Here is a 12996-nt window from a genome sequence, read left to right as displayed (position 1 = left end):
TGTGAAAGAATGGGTGGATACCTTTAGGGAGAGTGTAAATTGATATTGTTTTTGTACAGTGATTTGGCAATATTTGTCAACATTTAAAATCTCCTTTGGTCTGGGAGTTTCACTTGTGGTAGTGTATCCTTCCTGAATATGTGTGTATGCAGGGATGTTTGCTGCAGCACTATTTGTAAGAGAATAATCTTGGAAACATTTATTAATAGGCCATTCAAAAGTGTAATCATTAAATAAATTATGGCATGAAACATAATGGAATACTATTCAAATGTTTAAATGAATGGGTTGCTTCACAAAGAATGGAAATATATGAATGCAACTTTCGAAGTCTATTATGTGAATAAAGGAAAAAGGTACATTCCCATTTTTGGTGAGAAGATTCAATAAAGAAAAGATAGCATCTTTCATCTTTCAATCTACAATTTTAATGGGATGCAAATAAGTAGTCTGACAGGATTATTTTGGAACTTAACAAACTGACTCCAAAGATTATGCAGGAAAATCAAGAAAAGTCCTGGAGAGAGAGAGAGAGACATTTGAAGAGATAAACGCTGCCACATCTCAAAGTGTATTATAAAGTGAGAGTAATAGTTCATTATGAATTCAGGAATAGACAAAGAGATGAATGGGACAGATGAGTGAGCCTGAAAGTAGACCGAAAAAATAAGGTCATTTAATAAATAATAAAGATGGCATTTAAATCAGTGGAGAAAAGATGGATTACTCAATAAATACTGTCAGTACAATTGACTAGTCATCCGAAAAGAAATTCCACTGGAGCCCTACCACAAACCCGCACAAAGATGAATTCCAACCAGATAAATAAATCATGGTACAAGCACACAACAAAATACTATAAGCAATGGGAATGAATGAACCATGGCTATGTGCAACATGGATGCATAGTAAAGACAACGTTTAGAGATGCATAATTGGGTGGTCAAACTATAAAGGGCATGGAAAGGAATACTATAGAAATTGGTATCGTGGTTTCCTACAAGGGGAAAGGAGATTTTGATCGAGAAAGATCATACTAGAGTGTCCTGGTGGGGAAGGCGAGTAGCAATGTTCTGTTTCTTGACCATTGTGACGGCACAACCGTTCATTTTACAACTTGTTAGGTTGCCCATTTATGTTTATGCCATTATGTAGTTTATTTTTTTTTCACAGTGAAAACGTTTTATTGATTTTTCTGATTACATAAATGATACACTCATTATAAACACATTCAAACAGTACAGAAAAATATTGAGCAAAGCTCATCTGAAATCCCACCATCCTGAGACAGCTGCCAGGAGTGTTTTGATCATCCTGTCCTGCGTTTCCTTATGTGCATCTGTGCCACATCGAGCAGGAAAAGTTGCAGGTAAAAGGCTATGGCGCTGGAGGCCACCTGGTTGGGGACCCCTCCAATGCCGTAGCACACCTTCGTACAGAATGAGAGGCGACCAGCTCCGCTGTCCGAACCGGGCTCCAAGGTGTGCGCTTCCGGCGGGGGTGGCGGCGTCTCGACTGGCGGGGCCGGGATCCCTTCGGGGGACACTGCCATGGCGCACGGCTGCACGCTCTCGGTGTTATCGCCCGGCCGGCCGCCCCCGCGGGTGTAGTTTATTTTTTACATCAAAATGTTTACAATAACTAAGTATATAGGAAGAAAAAGTAGGACTTTGTTTTTGTTTTGTTTTTTGTTTTCTCAGTGTGAGCAAGGCTTTTCTAAGGATAACATGAAACCCAAAAGCAATTTTAAAAGATTGCTTGATTTGAGCCCATAACGAATTCTGCATGGAAAAACACCTCCACAAAGTCAAACAACAAACACCCATTATGGGAAAATGTTTGCAATTATATCGTATTTCTTAGTATAGAAGAGCAGAGGATTAGAGGGTGGTTTTCCAGAATCTTGTGAATGCATTATTCATTAAACATAATATAAAAATAGACAGGGAAAAAAGAATGTGGCAGCTGTTTTTGTATTGATGTAGGGTGATCTCCAAGGTATACTGTTATATAGTGTGCTAATATTTGTGTATGTATATGTGGATATCCTGGATGCATTCTCCTGGTGTTTTTTGTCATGTTTGTGGCAGATATACACACATTTTTTTTTGCACATGTTTTTAAAGGATGGAAGAGAAGCAACTCCACATGCAGTGATATTGAGTGATGTCTACAACAAACCGCTACAGACAAACAAAAGAAGCTAGACAAGAGTAGTGTTACTTTTGTTTCTTTTAATGGAAAACTTCAAGCACATACAAAAAGTAGAGAGAGAAGTATAGTGCACCATTATGTACCTGTCCCCCCATTCATGATAAAAACCACATGGCTATTCTTGTTTCATCTATACCTCCCTCCCACTCCCCTCCACCCCACTTGATTATTTTGGAGCAAATCCCAGACATACCATTTCATCTGCAGATACTTCAGTATGTACCTCCATAAGCTCTCTCGCTCTCTCTCTCTCTCCATACACTGTCATATCTAAAAATTAAAACCTATCAATAATTCTTTCATACAATCAAATATCCAGACAGTGTTCAGCCTTCCCAGATTTTGCCAGGAGTTGATCTTCTTTACCAGGTGATTTATTAGCACTGGGGTCCGCAGGTCTACACTTTGTATCTGTGTTATGGTTCAAATGTCTTTTAATACACAGGTCCCCTTCTTTTTATCCCCTTTGCAATTTATTTGTTAAGGGGAAAAATGTTTAATTTATAGGTTCTCCCACTTTGTCCCTTTCCTCCCTTCTGTTCAAGTAATTTGATGGAAGAAAAAAAGAAGAAGAAGATTGTTTATCCTGGCGAATTCTCTGCATTCTGGATTTTGCTGATGGCAACCCTATGGTGTTATCATTATGTTTGTGACCGATTTTGCTCACTTGCCCCATTCAGGTCCACCCTCCACCCTTCTTCACATTGCTCTGCCCCAGTAGGCTTCATCATCCAGGCTTTCTTGCCCTCTGGTTTCAGTTGGCTTTGGCCAATAGGGAGCCCTCGTAGGAATGGGAGGGAGGGAGAAGAATTAGGTCAGAGTGTTTATTTCCCCGACTCCCTCTGTGCAAGGCCACCTTGGGTTGGCTGTGCTTCTTGACTGAAGGTAACTGTTCCTCTCAAGACAGCTGTTCCACACAACTGCCTCCCCTTCCAGGTTCTGGTAATTTCTCCCTCCTACTGGCAAAGGCTTCTCTGTCCCTCATGCCAGGATCCTGCGCTATCCTTCACGTTTTGCCTTCACCTTTGTAATAAACCCTCTTCTCATTTTCCTAACCTGAGTGCACAATCTGCATCCTGCTGGGACTCTAATTTATACAAGGTTTCTCTGTCTCCAGTATTTTCAATAAACTGGCAGTTAAGTCTGAAGCTTGATCAGATTCAGACTAAACATTTTTTTCTAAGAATACTTCGTGGATGTTGTTCAATATGCTACATTGTATCACATCAGAAGGCACACAATATCCATCCACTACAAAGATCCCCGTCAGCTTTCTGCCAAATGGTTTTCAGCTGTCGTTGATCTCTGTCTCTTGCCATTATCAGGAGTTAGAAAATAATGGTATTCTATCATTCTTTCTTCATTCATTAGCTGGAAAAACTCTATAATGAAAAATTCCCTTACCATCTACATGGTTACCATGGGGTCCAGCTTGTACAGGAAAGGCAGGATCCATGCCTGCTTCTTGCCCTTCTTTCTCTTTATCAGTTTTCAAATGATGAGCTGGATCCTCCAAAGATAACCAATGATGAATTCATGGATTTCAATATTTGATGTTTTAACCCTTCATTTTTGTTCTTTCTGATGTTCAAGTTGTCCCATTTTTTGGCCAGTGGGTGGGAGCCACTGAGTTCTTTTGATGTGATCCCAGGAGTCTTCAGGAGTCTTTGATCGTTTCCTTCCTTTCTTTTTTTTTTTTTTTTTTTTTTTTTTTTGCGGTACGCGGGTCTCTCACTGTTGTGGCCTCTCCCGTTGCGGAGCACAGGCTCCGGACACACAGGCTCAGTGGCCATGGCTCACGGGCCCAGCCGCTCCGCGGCATGTGGGATCTTCCCGGACCGGGGCTCAAACCCGTGTCCCCTGCATCGGCAGGCGGACTCTCAACCACTGCGCCACCAGGGAAGCCCCGTTTCCTCACTTTCTGATGCAACAAGATATTCCAGGCTCATCTTGTATATTTCCTGCCCCAGAACTGGAATCAGCCATTTCTCCAAGGAGCCCTGGTTCCTTTTAATGAGAAATGGTATTTGAGAAGCCACATGAGGGATATTCCTTGATACTGGGCTGTTCATTATTTCTAGATCATATTTCAGCTAAGAAATTAATACTTTTAGAGAGAAAATACATCATGTGCTCTTACTGATATTCATGATCCAAATTTAGGATTACAGGACTTTAATTTATTGATTTTATATTTTTATGCCTTGTAACTTATGCTGAAAATCTTGGTTCCTAAACACATTAACATAATTATTTACATATATATACATAAATATTTATATCTTCACGGTAACTATACCAATGCTATTACTAACAACATAATTACTGAAAACAGTAAGATTTCTTTGCAGTTCTTTTTTGTTCTTAGAATATATCCTACTAAAGATATATACCCTACTAAAGATATACATTCAACTACTGGGTTTTTTTCTCTTTTTTCTAAAAGTCACTTAAAGTAAAGTCACCTAATTAAAGTCACCTAATTAAAGACTTAAAATAAGACCTCTCTGTGTGAGTAAGCTACCAACTTGATATCTAATAATTAGCTTCATTTGTTTTACTTTGCTTCTGATTTTTAAGGCTTGTGCTTTTATCTCGATTGAAATTGGTTTGTTTCATAATTGTGTATAACATATACATGATTACAGAGCCAAATATAGAAAGCATGCACTGTTAATTTAAAATCATAGTCATAGGAGAAAGAAGGAAATTGCAAAGCTCTTCTAGCCAATACAGACAACTTAAAAACAGCTGTACCTTCATTTTTAAAAACAGGGCTGTCAAATAAAATGTTATTACTAGGGAAACATATAATTAAGCAAGGCTGTCAATCTTTCTTACAATTTAAAAAATTTTTATAGATATCAATTTTTTTAGGATTTTTTAAAAACAGTACATGGTTACATTTCTCTAAAACCCAAGTGACTTAAAAGAATCCTTTGTTACATTTAACATTTGCAACCAAATTCGGAACAGGATGAGAGCCCATATTTTATCAGAACAGGCTCTTTGGGCCAGTTTTCTACGGCTCTCAGGAGACTGTTTTTCCAAGCTGGCAGGGGAAGAGGGAACATCTTTCTTATCTGAGATACTCTTCACTAGGAATTGTCAATAAGGAGGACCTGCAGTCTCAAGGCCAAGCCCTGGAATCCCATTAAATAGCAGGAAGTGAAAAGAGCAAACTCAAACTCAGAATATGTGAAAGAAAAAGGCAATGAGAAGTTATAAGATTCTGCCTCCAGAATTCACAAAGAGCTAAAACCAAGTTATTTCAGGTTCCCAAGATACACCTCTGCTCTTTCTTCATCCAACCAGATTTTTCTGGAAACTTTTAAAAATGTGGTCCTTCTCCAAAATCAGCCCCAATTCAGAAAAGGACCTTTGGGAAATTTTGCATCTGTGTCATCATTGATGCTCCCCAGAAAGCTGCTAGGTGGTACCAAAGAATCTGTTCCATAACCCATGCCTTGGCACACACAGAGGGGATGCTAGGATTAACTGGGTGTAGGTGGTAGGTTCCCAAATTTCCCAGTGTATCTCAGTAATCTTGTAAGAGATTTCTACTGTCAGATCCAGAATGTGGGAAAAGCTGCCAAGAAAAGGGGAAGATCATCCTCCCCCGCACCCCGCCTGTTTTAGCGTTTGGGCGTACCTTCTCACAATGGCTAAAGGACTATGACAAAAGCTGACAGGATCGCTATCAACAAAAGGATTAGTTCATACTCTTGGAATGCCCTTTACTATGAATAATGATCAGGGCAGGATACTGCTGGACTATAAAGCCTTCCAGGTTTAAAACAATGATGAAATCCAATCCAAATTACTGCTGAAGTGTCCCAAGCTGGGGAATGATCCAGCACGTAAAGAGGAGCTTTACCTCCCTCCACCATTAAAAGTAAAGAGTTTCCAGAAGTCTGTCCAGGCTGGGGAATGCCCATCAATCCGACTCCCAGGCAATCCCCAGATGGTTGTCCCGGATGGGAAAGGTCTGGCATGATAAGGTAAAGCCCACCCTCAGTCAGATGTTTATCAAAACGTTATGCAGGCTGGAGAGTGCCAAGCAGCTGAATTCATCCCCCAGTTCTTGCTGTCCAGGTCGAGGAATGGCTGTCAGGAGAATCCCACTGCATTTCCTCTGGAACAGCTAGGCACCAGCCAGAGGGGAAGCCCCCTCCCCCATCCTGTTCCGCATTCCTGAGAAGAATGTGCAGACTGAGATTAGTGGCCAAGGAAATGTCCTCCTCCTGTCCCCACTTTCCTGTCCCAGGAAGAGCTGACGAGGAGGTAAACGTAAAAGACCATCTTTTTAGATTTCTCCAAGACTATTGACTAAATAAAACAATATTAACAATGTAATGTGGAACATAAGTAATAGTAAGTAATATAAGTAATAGTAATAAGAACATAATAGTAAAATATAAGTAGAACATAAGTAATAGTAAAACACATGATACCAAAGGCAAATTCCCAAAGCGGCAAAAGGAGTTATACATGGTAACATTCTTACATTGTATGTGAAGTGTTACAGATTAATTCATGGCAGACTGTAACAAATTAAGGATGTAGACTGTAATCTTTGGAACAACTACCAAAAAAATAATATAGAGAGGCACAATTAGATAGAGATGAAATGGAATACTGAGAAATTACACGTGGTTAAATGATGTGCCTTGGTCAATGAAAGTTGAGTAGGTGTGACATGTGTTACTTCTGGGTGGAAGCATTTCGGAGCTGGTACTTGACTCTGGATGTTCTCTTTTCTTGCTTTGTGTTGAGATGGCAGGATCCAAAGATGGTGTGCAGTGACTGTGAGCAACAATTCCCCCCAACCTACACACACGCTGACATTCACTGAACACACAACATAGGAAATAAACCTTGTGTTAAGCCTCTGAGATTTTTGATATTTGATGGATACACTTGCATTCCTGGAATAAAATCTATTTGGTCACCATATAGTATTTTTTTAAATGTGCTGGTAGATTCTGTTTGTAAATAATTTACTTGTGTTTACTTCATTGATATCTTTAAGTGAGATTGGGCTATGATTTTGTGTGTGTGTGGAACGGGGGGGGCGGGGGTGGTGGTAATCTATCAGATTTTGATAACAATGTTATACTCACTACATAAAAATAATTTAGATGGTTTCTTCTGTTTCCTGCATTCTGAAAAAGTTTAAGGAACATTGGAAATATCTAGTCTTTAAAGGTTAATAGAATTCTGTGAACTTAATTGGACTTGGATTTTTCTTTCAGGGGGTAGCTCTGGGGTACCTTTCTTTAGTTCATCTATGGAAATAGGTCTGTTTGGACTTTATGTATCTCTATTAGGACCAATTACATTTTTCTAAAAAATTAACTATCTCACCTAGATTTTCAAATGTATTTGCTGAGACTTTTTTTCCTATTTTGATAATTGTTTCTTTTTTATTTTGTGTATTTGTGCTTTCTCTATTCTTTCTAGTAGTTTTAAAATTTTGTTGGTCTTTTCCTAGTAGGTTTTCTAGTAGTTCTTAAACTGTGTTGAATTAAAAAAAAAATAACAGCTGATTTATTTTACCATTTTTGTTTTTAAATTATTCAGTTTCTTTTATCAACTTTCTGGTTTTAGACATCTCTGTTAGAGTTGGATGCCATTTAATTTTTCTTTATTGTGTAAGTCATCTTGTCTTTTTTTTCCTGGAGGCCAGAGGATTTCTTTTTTTACCAGCACTTAGAGTTTGACATAATAATTTTGCTAGGATTTTTCTTAGAGTTAACACTTCTGAGTCAGTTTTCCCAACCATACACATGGTATGTCTTTACAGTATTTACATTCAGGGAGTTTTCCTTTCAGAGGGAGGAAAGTTTTATTGAATTACCATTTTATTTATTTTAATTTATTTAATTTATTTTTGGCTGCGTTGGGTCTTTGTTGCTGCACGCGGGCTTTCTCTAGTTGTGGCGAAGAAGGGGCTGCTTTTCGTTGCGGTGCACGGGCTTCTCATTCCGGTGGCTTCTCTTTTTGCGGATCACGGGCTCTAGGTGCACAGGCTTCGGTAGTTGTGGCAGGCGGGCTCAGTAGTTGTGGCTCACGGGCTTAGGTGCTCTACAGCATGTGGGATCTTCCTGGACCAGGGATCGAACCTGTGTCCCCTGCATTGGAAGGTGGAATCTTAACCACTGCGCCACCAGGAAAGTCCCTGAATTACCATTTTAAATGTTAATTTTGTTCCTCTTCAATACAGGTCAATATAGTTGAATTTTCTTCTTCGACTATATTGTTTGATTCGATTTCCATTGCTTCTTTTCCTTACCTATAACTTTCTCTAATTTTCTTTTTTTCCTTTCTTTTCAGTTGGATATCTTCACCCTTGTGCATCTTGAATTTAGGTTTATGAGATAATTTTTCCTTTTTATTCAGTTTCTTTGCTGAGTCCTTCCAGTTCCCGTTTCACATCTACCTCTGCTCAAGGTTTTTCATTTGCTTTGTGACTTCATTTGCATTGGCTTGTCTAATTTTTTTTAAGATTTTTTTGATGTGGACCATTTTTAAAGTTTTTATTGAATTTATTACAATATTGCCTCTTTTCTTTGTTTTGGTTTTTATGGCCGTGAGGCATGTGGGATCTTAGCTCCCTGACCAGGGATCAAACCCACGTCCCCTGCATTGGAAGGCAAAGCCTTAACCACTGAACCACCAAGGAATTCCCTGGCTTGTCTAACTTTAATTCATGCTGGAATGCTGCATTACAGTTTTCTTTTGCCTGTAGTGGCTATTTCTTTTTTTCTTTCTTTTTTTTTTTTTGGTTCTATCTGCTAAAAAGTTTTGGTCTTTTCTTACTGTATCCCCATAAGAGTGCTGCAGTTTTATTAATGTTCATATTTGGGCATGTTAAATTTACTTAAACGGCTATCAGCAGGAGGATGCAGACCAGGAGAGGGGCAGGGAGAGGGTTTGGGTTTCCTCGAGGGCTCCCCCTCCTGGTGCTATAGGGAGAGACAAATTCTTTACTACTTGGTACCATTTTGTGGTCAGCCTTCCTCTGATCCAAACTTGCCTTATTAAGTCTCGAATTGCCAGCCCCGTCTGTGCTTCCCTTCACGCCACCTCTGGCTTCCACAGTGCCTCCCTCACCCCCAGAAGGGATACATTTCCAAGACTGTCTGCTCTGGTCCTGTGTACTTTCCAAGCCCCTCCCTTTCTTCTCCATCATTGCCAGGGCTAACCGGGGAATAAACCTTTGTTGTTATCCAGATTCTGATAGTGTTAGGACTCCTCCCTCTTATGGGCAACTTATTTGCTTCTTTATGGCTTAACAACTTCCCATCCATACTCAGATTCATTCCCAGACTCAACCTGGCCATCTCTGTTAGTTTCCCAGGGAGGCCATAACAAATTATCACAAGCTTGGTACCTAAAACAACAGAGACTTATTCTCTCACAGTTCTGGATACCAGATCAGGTGTCATCGGGCCACACTCTATAAAGGCTCTAGGGAAGAAGCCATCCTCACCTCTCCCAGCTTCTAGTGGCTTCTGGTATTCTTTGACTTGTGACGGCGTAACTCCCATCTCTGCCTCTGTCTCCACATGGCCTTTGTCCCTTTGTTGTCAAATCTCCCTCTCCTTCCTCTTATAAGGACACCATTCATTGGTTCTGGGGCCCACCCTATATCCAGGATATCGTTATCAAGATCCTTAACTTAATTACATTTGCAAAGAGTCTATTTCCAAATAAGCTCACATTCACAGGCTTAGGGCCTGGACATATCATTTGGGGGAAAAGGGGACACAATTCAAACGACTACATACATCACCCTGACTTTCCCTATAGCACAGACTCATCTTGTACTCATGGTGACTTTGGTCAACGAAAATGTGGGAGATGTCTCCTGAGTCACCAGGACGATTGGATTCCACGGGGCTCCCTGGGCCCGAAAGGAAAAGGAGCAGATGGGCGAGGGGCAGAGAGAAGAGGGCCTGGGCCACGGTGGGTGCTCAGAAACAGAAGCTGAATTGGAGAAGAGAGGACTTTGTGGAAGCAAGGGAACAGAAGGGAAAACACCAGAGTCTGTCTGTGTGACTTCCCAGGGCTCAGCTGTCTTAGTCGAGTTCTGATGCTCACCTGGCCTCCCTGACCTTGGCTGCTCTCCAAGGTGAGGCTCCTAGCCACCAAGCAGAGGAGTGACAAGAGGACAGAGGTTTGCTGGGCAAGGGGAAATCCTGGGACTGCCCTGGTTGCCAAGGGCTGCAGGAGGCTGAATGAGGGGAAGCAATGGAAAGAATGAAGTGGGGGGAAGGGGAAGGCTCAAGTCCCAGAAATCCCCAAGTTACCAGAATGCACTTGAGGGAATTATTTGCCTGTTTTTCCTATTGGGTTTTATCCAGCAGCCTCTGCATATGCCTGCTTCTATAGGAATGACCCACAGGGGTTTGAGGGCCAGAGGGGCCAGCAGAGAGGCCAGAAGGAGGAGGTAAACCTGTTGCTAGAAGATGAAAGGATGTGGCTTCCAGCTCAGGGTCCTCCCTTCCTCCTGAGCATAGCCACTCCGAAGACCATCAACCCCCATCCCAGCCTTTCAGTGAGCCCAGTCCTTGGGAGGGCCCTAGGGAGAGGCTAGGAGTCCAGATACAGCTGCCTAGCCTAACGTTCTCCTTTGCTCTGCCAAGGTACTGGACTTAGCCCAGAGGCTAGAAGTACCAGACCCACCCCATTCCTGGATCTCATCTTCATCACAGCTCCTAAATAATGATCTCCCAAAAGCCAGGCACTCTTTGTCAATTTCACTTTATGATTCTGTCGATTTGTGCTTTATACACTTTGAGGCTATTTTATCAGGGGCATATAGGTTAGGTTCAGGCTCGTTCTTTTTGCGAATTGTTTATTACTAAGTAAAGTTTCTCTTTCTAATAATACTTTTTGCTCTAAAGACTATTTTCCTGATGTTACTATTGCTATAGCAGATAAGTTGCTCAGTGTTCATTTGCCTGGTTTACCTTCCATCCCTTTACCTTTTATCTTTTTTTTTTTTAACTTTTTTTTTTTTTTTGCGGTATACAGGCCTCTCACTGTTGTGGCCTCTCCCATCGCGGAGCACAGGCTCCGGACGTGCAGGCCCAGCGGCCACGGCCCACAGGCCCAGCCGCTCCGCGGCATGTGGGATCCTCCCAGACCGGGGCACGAACCCGTGTCCCCTGCATCGGCAGGCAGACCCTCAACCACTGCGCCACCAGGGAAGCCCTACCTTTTATCTTTGTATCAAGTTTTCAAAGCACCTTTTGCAAACAGCTTACAACTATATGTGTATTTTAAAACCAATCTATTTCTTTTGTTTCTCTTTTGATAGGCCCATTTACTTTATGAGTAATACTTGAACTCATTTATACCATTTTATTTTGTACTTCTTATTAACTAGGCTACCTCTTCTCCCCACCCCACCCACTCCCAAACTTTCCTTCTACTACTGGATTTGGCTTTCCCTAATGTTTATATTTACATGCTCTATTTCTAGTCTCTCTGAGGTTACCCTTGCTGCATTAGTATTATTTATTCAGGGAGTTTATCCCAGGTTCCTCATTTCATGAGGGCCCAGGCTACGTATCTGATCCCTGGTTAGGCATTTCAAAACTTGTAGTCCCTACCTGCCCTTAGGGCTTATTTCTCAAATAATCCCTGAAACCTCAGGCTTGCCTCAGTGCCAACTTTTGGTTATCAATCTGGCTATGATTTTTTATATTCATTTCTGATTTCCAAGGTTTTCTGTGATATCTATGATTCCAAGTTCAGCATTACAACTTTTTAAGTTCTACTTTATCCCCACTTTTTGCATAGCTTTGTAGCAGGTGCAAGGGGGTCTTTCTGAGTGAGCTTTGTCTGCCACTTCCCTGAAATCCTTAGGTGATTTCATTATCTCATTTAATTTTACTACAGGAAAAAAGGAATTATTCCCATTTCCTAAATGAGGGGATAATTATGTCACACTGTTCTCTTTGTTTCATATTATTTAAAAAATTTTCCTCCTTAACAAATCCCCAATTAACAAGAAGTTAATGGGTTTTATTTTTAACCTACACTTTTAGTTAGAATAATGCTAGCTGCTGTAATAGATTAGGCCAAAGCTCTCAGTGGCTTAACACAGTAAGGTTACTTCTCACGTACTGAAGAATCTGCAGGGTCTCTGCTCCAAGCAGTCATTTAAGGATTCGGCTCCCTCCATCTTGTGGCCTCGTGCTCCTCTTGGGCCTTAGACGGCTCTCTATTCAGCCAGACGATGTGGAAAGAGAGGCTCTTGTGGGAGGTTCATGGAAGCCAGCCCTGGAAATGGTGTATATCTCTTCTGTCCATATCCTACTAGCCGTAAGTCAAGTGGCTACCTGAGATCTTAGCTGGGGAGAGAGGCCCTAATTGCCCTAGGTGGCCACCCAACCTTCAGGGATGCTCTGACTCAAACCCAGAGCCGGGCTGACCCCCCATGCCAGACTCTCCCTCCCCTGGGCTATCTCTCCCTCCCACAACCCAGACAGAAGCCCGAAGCTGGGCTATGGGAATCTATTCCTTCACGGCTGCCCTCAGATCACTCAGCTACAGTCACACCCACCTTCTCCCCACGAACAGTCCTGGCAGGGTCACAGGGAAGACTTGAGATGTCTCAATGAGTAGGGCTCCCCAGCTAAGGGGAAGCCCTCAGTGTGGACCCCTGATTTGTTCCTCTCAACAGAGTGGACGAGTTAGTCTCAAATCGTCTTTGTTCACAGATTTAGTCATTCACTTATCTACAAAACCAGTTGTTCATTCATTCAA

The sequence above is a fragment of the Hyperoodon ampullatus genome (assembly GCF_949752795.1).
Source record: "Hyperoodon ampullatus genome assembly, chromosome: 14".
NCBI classification, from domain to species: Eukaryota; Metazoa; Chordata; class Mammalia; order Artiodactyla; family Ziphiidae; genus Hyperoodon; species Hyperoodon ampullatus.
The sequence above is the reverse complement of the archived record's forward strand: the minus strand, read 5'-3'. Positions refer to the sequence as shown.